This window comes from Lissotriton vulgaris, chromosome 2_1 (genome assembly GCF_964263255.1).
Source record: "Lissotriton vulgaris chromosome 2_1, aLisVul1.2, whole genome shotgun sequence".
Classification (NCBI taxonomy): Eukaryota; Metazoa; Chordata; class Amphibia; order Caudata; family Salamandridae; genus Lissotriton; species Lissotriton vulgaris.
Window position 1 is genome coordinate 1,118,987,972 of NC_141687.1, and position 14,081 is coordinate 1,119,002,052.

Below are 14,081 nucleotides of genomic sequence, written 5' to 3' on the forward strand. Positions count from 1 at the left end.
CACTACTGCAACAACAGGCTGTCACTACAGGCCGGCAAAAAAAACAGTCTGCCTATGCCAGGGCTCAAAAGTGGAGCCCGATAGACACCGAGCCTACCTTTAAGAAACTGCCTGTGCTGAGACCCGAAGAGACCCGGCCAACTTAAAGCCCTGAAACTATCTTAATGTCTCCTCCCTCTTTGGACCTTTAAATTTGACTTTCAAACCACGTTTGCTTTCCATGACACACGCTTCTTTTTCGGAGTTCCACATTCAACGCCTAGACCCTTTTTAGTATCAGAAGCCGCAGCTGCAACATGGCTAATCCACGAATTAAGTAGTCTATCTTTTGCGATTTTTCAGTGTTCAAATTCCATAATTTTTTTTCACATAAATAGATACGAGCGGCTCAGTACCTCCTACTGGCATAAACCCAAGTTGTTCCCTTTCACTTATAAATGCCTTAGAGATGGCAAAAAATTATCCGGCAGATTTACAAGCCCCTTGCGCCACTTTTGCGTCACTTTTAACATCGGAAAAGTGACGCAAAAGTGACGCACGGGGCATGTTAATCTGCCCCTATATCTGTATAGAGATGAGTGTACTGAAACATGGGATTAGTCGTTCACATCCAGGCACTTCCAATTGCATGACTTATTTAACTCGAACCGCTGTAACGTTGCATGTGTTTTCAAAGAGACACCGGTGCCTGCTATAATGCAGACTTTTACCTTATTGGTCAACAGTGGTTATTTATTTTCAAGCAATGAGAATTGTTATGAGTTATTAAACGACAAAGCTTACGCTGTAATAGTCACTCCGCATATGCTTCCCTGTAAGAATGTAGTTTATCCACCCCCGCATGGGAACCTTGATGTTTCCATCTGGCCGCGAATTCCGGCCTTGAATTCAAAGTTCAATCACAAGACATGAACAAGAGCCTTATTGTCACAAAAACAAGTTACCCTAGCATCTGTTCACAAACATATCTCCTTTATTTAGCTAACACTCGCAGAGAAGTGCATACCTTGTTAAATAGTGACCTTCCTTCACAATTTGCTGAGGTGACTCCCATAATCTTTAACGCATCCTCCACTTCAGGGCTGGCCTATTTTTTTTATAACTACTAAGCAATGGTTTAGTGACTTCTTTGCCAGAAATTATTTGAAGTCATTCTGCTACTCTTCACTCCACATTCGCCGACCTATTTTTGTGGACTTCCTGTTCTACTACCAGTGGCTGCTGCTTTTGTGTTCCTATTTTGTTTACTACAAAATGGATATCCGTCCTGTCTTCGCAAATGAGCCGGAGCACTTAGAACTGTTTCGCCAGAGGATGCTTGAGTACTATGGCATCCTGCCACTCGCGACTTTGAGTGCATCATATGGGTTATTATTTCGATTTTCCTATTTCACCTGTGTGCAGCCTGTATTTCATTGCCTGAGCTGTGATTTCATGTGGGCCCTGGACTTATGTCTCTGCAACTTAGTATCTCCTGAAGTGAATTACAATCATCTCATGAATCCGTTAATTGATCATGAACAGCTTTGTTTCCGACTGAGGGATTATGGCCTTTGCAGCGATACATGGAGTTCTGGGTCATTGGAATATATTCTCAGAGGCGCAAGATTTTTTGGCACACAGCTACATAGAAAAGTCACGGAGTTGTCCTCTGATGCTACCAGAGGCTCCGGTAATTGAAGAGCATGTATGTTCTTTTCCTCTTTTCAATTGGATTACTGACTTGTTTTCGGATGATAACAGTGACTTCCTTTTAGAAGCGGTAACTGCTTATTTCGCCTACTCAGTTGTTGGATGACTCTTATGCAAGCCATTGACGTCTAAATGTTTTTTTCCCTCCCTATCTTTCTCACGTTTTCTTGGACTTCTTTTTTTATATAAACAGACCTATTGGCTTTACTAACTGGACATTACAATTTCGTGCTGGTCAGATTTCCGTGTTTTATGTGGACTACATTTTTTTTCCACACCTACTCGATTTCGAACTAAACATTTCATTGAACTCGAATTTCAACAATTCAGTTGCTTATCTTATGTTATCTTATTTGAAACGTGCTCGGAGCAAAGCAGGGTAATATATGGTTACATGTGCCCTGATTAATGTGTAAAGTTAGCATGAGTTTTTTATAAGTTTAAACGCCATTTTCCCTTTCTGCTGCTTATTTGCGCCTGACACACATCTGCTTCTTTACTTTTCTATCTACTGAAATATTTCCGATTCATACCAAAAGAATATGTTGTTACACTGATATTAACCTTGCTTATCGAGCTGTATCTTGAGGTAATATAAATTTTATGATCGATTGTGTCCCCTATCTTAGACCCCACCGACTCCATGTACTAGTTTGAAGTGCATGTAACTTCCCTCCTGTGCCAGCTATGAAGACGCAAATACATTTGCGTCCAACGTTAACATGTTCTTTTTCAGATCCGCCATGAACGGATTGAATATTCAGTTTCTAAATATGCTATGCCAACGTCTTTTTGTGGTATACCTTACACGTTTTTCAGCTTTGGCGAAGTAGGCCTGAATTCTGCCATCGAGCCTCTTTCTCCTGCCTTCTGACTTTGAAAGCCTCAGCCCAGGCTGCCTTTGTACCAGTGACCCCTGCCTTACTTCTTGCGCGGCTAACGGTGCTCGGCTCAGCCCGCTGCCTGCCAAGACTGTATTCAACCTTCGAATTATCTGCTCCACTCCTCGAAAATACATTCCTGTCTGGTAGATTCATGTCAACATCCTTCCAGCTGCAGAGCAAAGGGTTTGGCCTCACTGTCTCTATGCAAGTGATTCACGACTCTGTTTCCATGGTAGGCCCATGCCCTCCCTCGCACCCCTCGCGTCTCATGCAGACACATAGACGCTCATACACGCACTCATAGCCAGTGTAGAATAGCCTCTTGTCCGAGAGACCTTTTCCTTCCAGATAATACAGTTCCTTAAACATGAGATATTAGATACGATTTGGGATTAGGTTGATCTGACATCCAGACATCCGTCTACACTTGTAGGGCTAAATGTCAAGTTCCCCTTCACCCCTCAAGTTACACGTACATTACACGTCATACTGCTGCGCGCGCATCTCTGCCATGTAATTCTGCTGACACTGCCGGATTCACTCATGGATCCGCCTATCTGTGATATCATGTTAAATGACGTTCTTGTTCACGCCTTCATGCACGCCTATTGTAACGCCTTTTGTATTACGTACATGCACTCTTATCTCTCTTCTCAGCTGTTACGCCTACTGCATATGCCTTTACTGTAATGCATTGACTATATATATGAATGCCTGTCAATAATGTATTGTCGCATACTTGCATATTCGCATATTACCATTGACTCTGTCAGTCTGTCCCTTCCCGAACCTATGTGGTGACGGAATGGTATGCCACCTTGGCTCGAGCCAATATGCTAATCACCCAATTCCTTTTATAGGAATAAAACCCTATTGAGAAACCTCAAATATCACGATTTTGCCTCTTATTTATTATGAGTTATTCTTATTGATTTTACCGCATAGAAATTAAGCATCGGTAATTAGAATTTACCACATTTTGGCGCCCGAATAGGGACCCCTCCCCCATCTCACGCGCCGGTGGTGCGTTGCAGGCCTGGCCCCCTGCCACAGCCTGACGGACAACTACGCGTACCCGCAGGATTTCCTGTATCTCCCTCAGGCCAACGGAGGTGACTGAGGCTGCGATCGACACCCAGACGAGGCGGTGAGAAGTGCGGAGGATCCCGACCAGAGCCTAGCTGAGAGAGCAAGATCCGAGGTATACGGAGGCCCACCAGGTTCCGAAGTTCCGAAGTATCTGCGTCACGAGTCGAGTCCGAATCCAGTCCGAATCCAGTCCGGGGTTTCCGAGGCCTTCTGTTTCCGTGCTTCCCGGTGAGTACCGTTGCTGGGGACGCATCTAGACGTGCGCATTAGTTTGTGCCGGTCAAGACAGGTGTGGGTACACAGACCTGGTCTGCACTGTTTTAGACAGTGTATCTGTACTGTTTAGCAGTATATCCAGTCTGCACTGTTGAGCAGTGTATCTAGTATTATGCAGTTAGCAAGTTACCTTCTAATTGTTATCATTCATGTCAAAATGTTTTAATGTGTCTCGATATGTCGTGGTATGAGTGATTGTTCGACCGTCATTATTGTGATTATTGTGTTCATTGTATTCATATCTGAGTAAGAACCAAGTAGCCAGATTTCAGGATGCCGTTGTTCTCCAAATTAAGACAAATAAAAACTAGAAAAGGGGTATTAGAAGAAGCTGTTCCCATTCCACCCAGGGACACTCCAGGGTACTTTATGTACCACAAGCATGGCCTAGATGCCGTTTTATTCCTCGACTTATGGGTGGACTACACTAAAGAACTATCCGAGAATCAGAGATGGCCCGCTGCTGGGACATGGGATGCAGATTGCATCATGAGAGTAGAAGAAGCATTGTGGAAAAAGAAAGCCAGACAGTCACAGAAAGATGCCATTGAATTATGGCGTAAAGAATCACATAGGCGTACAGAAAAAGCACTTAGAAAAGAAGAGAAAAGGAGGGAGGATCCAGAGAAGGCCCAGGAAAACGTATTAGTTGAGGAAGGTACCCGAGTAAAATTAGAACAGGTAGACAGACAGCGAAACACACTCATGAACGGCATGTATCCCCTCTTGACTGAGGGTTTGCCTAAGGCCACTCTAGAAGTACCGAAAGAACTACCACCTCCCATGCTCCCGACCAAAATGCACCCCAAAACAGCGAAGGACATTTTCCTTTCTTCCTATCTAGACGATGTGGCCCCTACATATGTAAATACCGCACCGCCACGCACACCTCCTCCTGGCGGCCAAGATGGTCAGCTCCTTCCTCCCCGACAAGCTACTCCTCCTCCTGTTCCTCCTGGTCTTCCAGCTGTCCTTCCACCTATTGCTGGGCCTGCTCCCCCCGCTTTTCACTCAACGAACCCCTTCGGAGCGGGCGCCTCAGGAGGCGCGTCCGGAGGAGCGACAGGTTTCCAGACTCCGCCATCCGCCCATCGGCTGACCTATAGAGACCTAGCACAGCAACGTACACCTAGAACAGGCGATATTACACTATATGGAGATCGTCTTGGAGACTGTAGATATGATCCAGTACCTGGTAAAAAGAATGACGAAAGAATGTTGCTCGCATCAGTACGCTTGCGACGAGTCACGAACTTCTTATTAACACTACCTGGAATGGTAGATCATCTAGATCGAATATATCAGTTTGTGCAGACAGGAGTAGGGCCTGAAAGTATTAAGGAGGCCATGGCCTATCAGAAAGTGGACACGAAAGCCAAGATATTACGGTTTCTTATAAACTGTTTTATAAGGGAAGTGGATAGGCCGGGTATGAACCCGGAAGACGTAAAAGCACTACACCGGTGGGGCCAGAATATAGCAGATGGGAATCACGATAAAGAGGCCTGTGTAGATAATATGTACCGAAGAATCAGAAATGCAATAAAGAAGATGCATGAGAAAAGACAGCCACCACCGGAAATAGATTCAGACAAACTTGAATCCTCAGAGGAGGAGGAGGACGAACAAGAACAGACACCAGAGCAGACACAATTACCAATTAGAGAAACTATAGCATATGTAGGAAAAGGAAGACCCTTTAATAATTCAATGCGCCCAGTGCGTCCAGAAAGTAAAAGAATGTTCCAAGAAGCCATGTGTAATCCAAGAACTCCTGAACACTTATTCCAAGCTACTGATAACAGACTTCGAGAACGAATGGGGTACCATGTACTCGATTCTATGGACGAACAAGAATTAGCCAGGTCAGCCGTGCAATGGGCTGACAATTCTGAGAAATATGGTGATGATGCGTTAGCGCATACGTTTTTGAACCTGACACCGAGCGAACAGCGTTTAGCTGGTACATACATGATACAACACTTGCTCTTATTGTATAGAAGCCAACATTCTGATCCAGGCCCCTTGCCTGATATATTAATAGAACTGCTCATGAACAAATGGAGAGGTCTAGGTACCGATCTAATTAAAGTAATTCTAGAACACCGACACAGATATAGCGCCTTCCTATGTCCACAGACGAACTCAGCACATGTCATGGAAAGAAAAATGTATTACATGGACGGACAGAATCCGTTGCGAGAAGTGCATCCAGTACAGAACGCAGACAATACATTTAGACGTGTGTTTGTGTACACACCCATAACTAAAATAGAATTATTAGAGATGAAAAAATTAGTACCTAGTCATGACAAAGATCCCGCAGGTTTCCACCGTGAAATAAAAGACATGATACTCATGGGTGACTATACTTATCCCGACATCATGAAAATATTGAAAGTATTACTGCCCCCCGGTATATACGAGAAACTCAAAGAAAAAGAGTGGGAGGTGGGAGACACAAAGATTGATTGGGCTGCATTAGAAAACGAAGAAAATACTAGAATTCCGGGCCAAGGGCTCGGGGAGAAAGTTAAAGCATTACCAGGATTGTTAGTACAAGTGTTGCCACGTTTACTAAGTACTAAAAAGGAAGATTGGGGTGCAATTTCAGCTTGTAAACAGAAACCCGATGAAGATACCAGTGATTTCTATACCCGATTTGAAAAATGTTTTGGCATTAATAGCGGTCTGAAAGCAAGTAGCGAGTCATATCCACATCTTTTTGTAACAAAATTAGTTGAGAATTCACTGCCCCAGGTTAAGAACAGAGTATTGAAAGTAGAAAGCACCTGGCAAGCCAACACCCCTTCACAAATGTTACAAATGTTACAGTACCACCAGAATAGAATTAGAGAAGAACAAGAACATGAACAAAGATGTATGAAAGACACGAAAATGAAAATGCTAGTTGCCCAGTCAGTTCCCGCCGATGGTCACAAAAAGGGTGTGACCCAGCCTAGTAACACAACAGCTCCTGTTAAAGGGACATGTAACTATTGTAAACAGCCAGGTCATTATGTAAACGATTGTGCCGTTCTGAAACACAATATCTCCACGGGTAAGACCAAGGAGAGACCGCGCGTACCTAGACAAGATCAGGCCCAGCAACAAGTACCACAGAATATACAACATATTCCGCCTATGCCAGCTTCATCACAAACTGTAGCAGTGCCACAGCAACAGCCTATTACTGCAACACAGAACACAACACAACAGATGTACCAGTATGCACAAAATGATTATCCCGATTATCAACGATACACATGAAACAGCCTAGAGAGGGAATTTGGCTTGCCCCTTATTGAAGTTCCTGTAGATCAAGAGGGTCCTTATGTACACAGTCAAGTGTTAGGAAAAGACAGAAAGTTTTTGATTGACACGGGGGCAAGCAGGACCCCAATCAGTCACAATGAGGTTCCAGGGGCACCCCTCTCAGGCTCACAGAATGTTTCCCTTGGATTTTCAGGAAAACCTATTATTAATGAAGTATCACAGCCACTCCCCCTTGCAGTAGGTCCTCTGACACGGACTACAGATTTATTGCTCACAAAATCATGCCCAGAAAACTTATTAGGAATAAAGACACTGAAAGCTCTAGGAGCTATTATATGCTGTTCTCCGGAAGGAGTACGCTTATTTTTGCGAGATTTTAAAGGCCATTATGTATTAAGAGACATGGATCCCCGGTTACAGAGTGTACCTGCACACTTGTGGGCACAAGGCCCCACTGATGTAGGTTGTATGCACATTACACCATATCGAGTCACACTCAAAGCAGGAGTGGTATTCCCACGAATTCGACAATACAAGTTACCTCCAGATGCTGTAGTGGCTTTACTGAGAATTATTGACGAGCTCATTGCACAAGGAGTGGTTGTGGAAACCGACTCCAATGTATGTAATTCTCCTATCATACCAGTTCTTAAACGTACTGATCCAAATGCACCACCAGTTTATCGATTAGTTATTGATCTGCGCGAATTGAATAAATGCATTGTACCACAGTATCCCGTGGTCCCAGATATCTCTTCATTACTGACAGCTATTGATTCAGAAGCGACGTTCTTTACTGTAGTTGACCTCAAGAACGCCTTCTTCAGTGTCCCAATTGATCCAGAAAGCCAATACTTGTTCGGATTCAGTTTAAATGGACGATCTTTCAAATTTGCACGCGCACCTCAAGGATTCACAGAAAGCCCCAGCATCTATAGCCAAGCACTGAAAAGACAACTCGACAGTATTCACATGCCAGTTAACACTGCCCTACTCCAGTATGTCGATGATCTGCTGATCACCGCACGGAGCGAACCCGAATGTGAAAATGCATCACTGACAGTTCTGAATTTCCTGGCCGACAAGGGGCACAAGGTGTCCCCTTCGAAGCTGCAATTCTGTGTTCAGCAAGTTGTGTACCTGGGTCACTTGCTGTCCAAAGTGGGGAGACAGCTCACTCCTGACCGCATTCAGTTAATTGTAAACATGTCACCACCAAAAACACAAAAGGAGGTGCGGGCTTTCATAGGCCTCACCTCGTACTGTAGACAATGGATTCCCCAATATGCATTTCTAGCAAAGCCACTCATCCAGTTGACAACTCAGGAGGCAGCGACATCGACTGTCCTCCCATGGACTCAGGAACATACACAAGCTTTTGAAAACTTAAAGAAAGCCTTATGCCAAGCACCAGTTTTAGCAACACCATGTTACAGTAAACCTTTTACACTTTTTGTCACAGAACGTGAAGGTACTGCCTTGTCAGTCCTCACCCAGGAAAAAGCAGGTTCACACAAACCGTGTGCTTACTTTTCTAGCACATTAGATCCAGTAGCTCAAGCTTTACCTGCATGTTTGAAATCAGTGGCAGCGACAGCTTTAGCAATCAGACAGAGCGATGCCATAGTATTAGGGCATCAATTGACAGTACAAGTTCCACATTCCGTGGAAGTTCTTTTAAATCGTACACAGACCCAACACTTGACCATAGCAAGACTGACAGGTTATGAATTGACATTGTTTCAACCACACATAGAAATCAGACGCTGCAGCACATTAAATCCCGCCACACTGTTGCCATTAAATGGAGTAGATCCATTGGCACATGATTGTATTGAAGTCATTACGATTACAACAAAACCCAGACAAGACTTGACAGATGTTCCATTACCAGATCCAGCCCTGACACTTTATGTGGATGGTTCATGTATGAGAACAGGTACAGGAGAATTAGTGGCAGCTTACGCAGTCACTACAGACACCGAAGTTATAGAAACAAATTGTATTGACACCCTGTCAGCTCAAGCAGCAGAGCTCATCGCTCTGACACAAGCATGTATTCAAGCCAAGAATAAGAGAGTCAACATATACACTGATTCACGTTATGCATTCGGAGTCGTTCACGACTTTGGAGTCCTCTGGCGAGAGAGAGGTTACTTAACTTCTCACGGTGCCAACATCCAACACGGTCCCCTTATTCAAGGTTTATTAGATGCAATACATCTACCTACTGCAATCTCTATCATAAAATGTAAGGCACATACAAAGGTTACCGACACGATCTCCCAGGGTAACGACCTGGCAGACCGAACAGCTAAGCAAACTGCTCAGAATCGAATGCATGCAACTGACTTGACAAAGACAATAGTTCTGACACCATCACACTGCATGACAGTCAGGGATCCCGCCCATGATGTAATTGACATACAGACACATGCCACACCAGACGAAATCAAGAAGTGGACTGAACTAGGAGGGATCCAAACAGATCAGGGATGGATGACGAAGGGAAAATCCACATGGTTTCTCCCCGACTCTATGGTTCAGGTCATCATTAACACGATACATAGTCCAGCACACCTAGGAGAAAAGGCAATGCTAGATAGCATTCAACACATATGGTACAACAAGAACTTACGAGCAGCAGCGAAACAAAAAGTGCGTACTTGCATGATTTGTTGTCAGTTTAATCCAGGTAAAAGCATCCCTGTAGAGCAAGGTGGATTTCAGCCTCCCGATCACCCTTTTGAAGTCCTCCAGATGGATTATATCCAGATGGACCGCTGCCGAGGATTCAAGTATGTCCTCGTAGTCGTATGTGCACTTTCCCGATGGACAGAAGCATACCCAGTCCCAGATTATACTGCTCCGACAACAGCCAAGCAACTGGTCCGCGAGTTCTTCCCGCGGTACGGTTTGCCCCGTATCGTGTACTCAGATAACGGTCAGCCATTCTCATCCGAGCTTGTGAAACACATTACACTCCTGTTAGGCTATCAGTGGAAGTTCCACTGTGTCCGGCATCCCGAGGCAGCAGGTCTCGTGGAGCGCCATAATCAGACCCTAAAAATCCGACTTTCCAAAATCTGTAGAGAGAAGGGCGTTGACTGGATAGTTGCTTTGCCGGTAGCCCTCTTCTATATGAGGATGGTTGCCCATTCTCGAACCGGGCTATCCCCGTATGAGGTGGTCTTTGGTAGGCCTCCGAATATGTGGGGGACGCCTGTTCCGCGAAAAATTACCGATGTTGACTGTATTATGCTGACAGATTACCTTGCCTCCTTGATGTCTGCACTACAATCTTGTCGTTCACAGGTAGCTGCAGCTTTTCCCGACAACGCTGATGTGAAGCCCCACGAGGTGGTCCCGGGGGATTATGTCTTCGTGCGCAACTTCGATCGGAGAAGTCCGTTGGAGCCCCGCTGGCAAACGCCGAAATTGGTTCTTCTAACAACGAGGACAGCCGTGAAGGTTGAGGGCAGGAAAGGGTGGCTGCATTCCAGCCACGTCAAGAAATTCCACGGACTCCCTTCGGACTTGGACTCTAAGCCCTGCCCTCCTACACAAACTGACTCAAAGCTCCCTTTGGTTGAGAAAACAGCCTCTGAAGAATATAGACTAAAATTACGATCTAGCAAGTCAGACAGTTTAATTGTTTAAGTCCTCCCCTAGGTGAATCGGTTAAATTAGTTTCTGACATGTATCCCCTAGATCGAGACAGAGAGAGAGATAGACAGAGAATACTTAAGAAACGTGCATATTGTAAATCACTCCGTAGTCACTGTATAGTGACATTGTTAATCATGTTTTTTCTGAGTCTTCTGATTATTGCTGCTAGTATCTTGCTGCACATCTACTACCCTATTTTCAAGCATGTACAATCTGTTTATAACGTCACTGCCGAACATTCTTTTAGCGAGTTACCTCCACACGAACTTTCTTACAGACTTGCGCTGCGCAACAACACATTCATTAGTATGTTACATCACTCCCATCAGACTAACAATGCTACAAACTGTTGGATATGTGGCCGACTCCCTCCCTACCAGAAATACAAGGGAGTTCTGCCCCTTTTTCCGTACCCGTTCACTCACAATGGCTCCTGTGGGGCATGGTTTAGATTGATTAACTCCTTAGATTCTGACATTGCTGTTTACGATGGGAATTGGGTTTGGGGAAACCTGAACTCAGTTCTACTTAAAGTCTGTTACCCTGACAAGAAAGGACTTCCCACTAGAACAGGAACTGATCTAGAAAATGAAGTATATGGATTGGGAAATTACACAATCAACCTCATGATTCTTACTGTTGAATCCGAAACTGCACCAGTATTGCCTGCTATGTCAGTGTTACCAGTCAAAGGTGAATTATGTATCAGAAAGAATGGTTCCATACACTTAGGTCATAGTAAATGTACTACTGTGATCGAATTCAGTGATCAAGGCAAATCCACGTTTAGAGCTACACGTCATTCCTACTTTGTTTGTGGCCATATCGCATACATACGTTTGCCTCCAGATTGGGATGGTACCTGTTACATCGCATTCCTTCTGCCACCTGTTTTCCTAGCTCCTCCTGATTATCACAGAAATACCAATCTAGTAAACAATAGACTCCGAAGAGACCTCCCGATTGTCGACTACACCGAAACGGCATGGGAGCAATACACAGACTTCAATAAAGGTTTCTTTCCCTATCTAGGTGCTGTTTTTAATAGTAAACTGATACGCAAATTAACTAGAACCCTTGAAGCAGTAGTGAACGAAACTACCTCCGCTTTGGGTAACTTAACAGAGGAGCAGTCCGCCATGCGGGTTGTTGTTCTTCAAAATCGTCTCGTCATTGACGTCATCCTAGCTGATAGGGGTGGAGCTTGTAAGGTCATCGGGTCAAGTTGCTGTGTTTTCATTCCAGAAAACGCGCCAACGGTATATAAAGCTATAACACGTCTCCATAAAATTGCAAGTCTGATACATCAGAATCCAGGCACCTGGACTTGGTCCGGTTGGTTCTGGACAACGTTGACCGCTTGGGGATGGAAGATCCTATCCTTCCTAGGCATTGGCCTTCTCATAGTATTCAGTTGCTGCCTGTGTTTACAATGTGGGCCGGCGATTTGCGGCTTGTGCGCCACATCATGTATTCCGCACTCAAATTCCCATTCAAAACGTCAAAAGAAGAAAGAAGAGCAAATGATGTTACATGAACAGATTGATCGATTCATGCAGATCGATATATCATGAAGGGTCCGTAGGGGACAAGGAGGGAATGAGGTAATATAAATTTTATGATCGATTGTGTCCCCTATCTTAGACCCCACCGACTCCATGTACTAGTTTGAAGTGCATGTAACTTCCCTCCTGTGCCAGCTATGAAGACGCAAATACATTTGCGTCCAACGTTAACATGTTCTTTTTCAGATCCGCCATGAACGGATTGAATATTCAGTTTCTAAATATGCTATGCCAACGTCTTTTTGTGGTATACCTTACACGTTTTTCAGCTTTGGCGAAGTAGGCCTGAATTCTGCCATCGAGCCTCTTTCTCCTGCCTTCTGACTTTGAAAGCCTCAGCCCAGGCTGCCTTTGTACCAGTGACCCCTGCCTTACTTCTTGCGCGGCTAACGGTGCTCGGCTCAGCCCGCTGCCTGCCAAGACTGTATTCAACCTTCGAATTATCTGCTCCACTCCTCGAAAATACATTCCTGTCTGGTAGATTCATGTCAACATCCTTCCAGCTGCAGAGCAAAGGGTTTGGCCTCACTGTCTCTATGCAAGTGATTCACGACTCTGTTTCCATGGTAGGCTCATGCCCTCCCTCGCACCCCTCGCGTCTCATGCAGACACATAGACGCTCATACACGCACTCATAGCCAGTGTAAAATAGCCTCTTGTCCGAGAGACCTTTTCCTTCCAGATAATACAGTTCCTTAAACATGAGATATTAGATACGATTTGGGATTAGGTTGATCTGACATCCAGACATCCGTCTACACTTGTAGGGCTAAATGTCAAGTTCCCCTTCACCCCTCAAGTTACACGTACATTACACGTCATACTGCTGCGCGCGCATCTCTGCCATGTATTTCTGCTGACACTGCCGGATTCACTCATGGATCCGCCTATCTGTGATATCATGTTAAATGACGTTCTTGTTCACGCCTTCATGCACGCCTATTGTAACGCCTTTTGTATTACGTACATGCACTCTTATCTCTCTTCTCAGCTGTTACGCCTACTGCATATGCCTTTACTGTAATGCATTGACTATATATATGAATGCCTGTCAATAATGTATTGTCGCATACTTGCATATTCGCATATTACCATTGACTCTGTCAGTCTGTCCCTTCCCGAACCTATGTGGTGACGGAATGGTATGCCACCTTGGCTCGAGCCAATATGCTAATCACCCAATTCCTTTTATAGGAATAAAACCCTATTGAGAAACCTCAAATATCACGGATTTTGCCTCTTATTTATTATGAGTTATTCTTATTGATTTTACCGCATAGAAATTAAGCATCGGTAATTAGAATTTACCACAATCTCACATTGAGTACTGAAACCTTCAAAAGATATCTCAATACAGTTTTCGAACGTTCCTACAGATAATATACATGCAGCTCCAGCCAACTTGTCGCTTTTGGCGCGTTTTTTAATCACTTACACAATAGCATAACACAAACTTGATAGTGCTTCGCATGCAGAGAGCTGATTGTTAATGAGGTGATGTCTAACCACTAGCATTTTCATATATGGTTGCTGAACTTAAAGTCAAAAGACACCTTCTTAGATTTAACATAATTTAATATACTTCCTCAGGAGGGTGTAGAATATGTTTTGGTAAAGCCTATTCATTTTA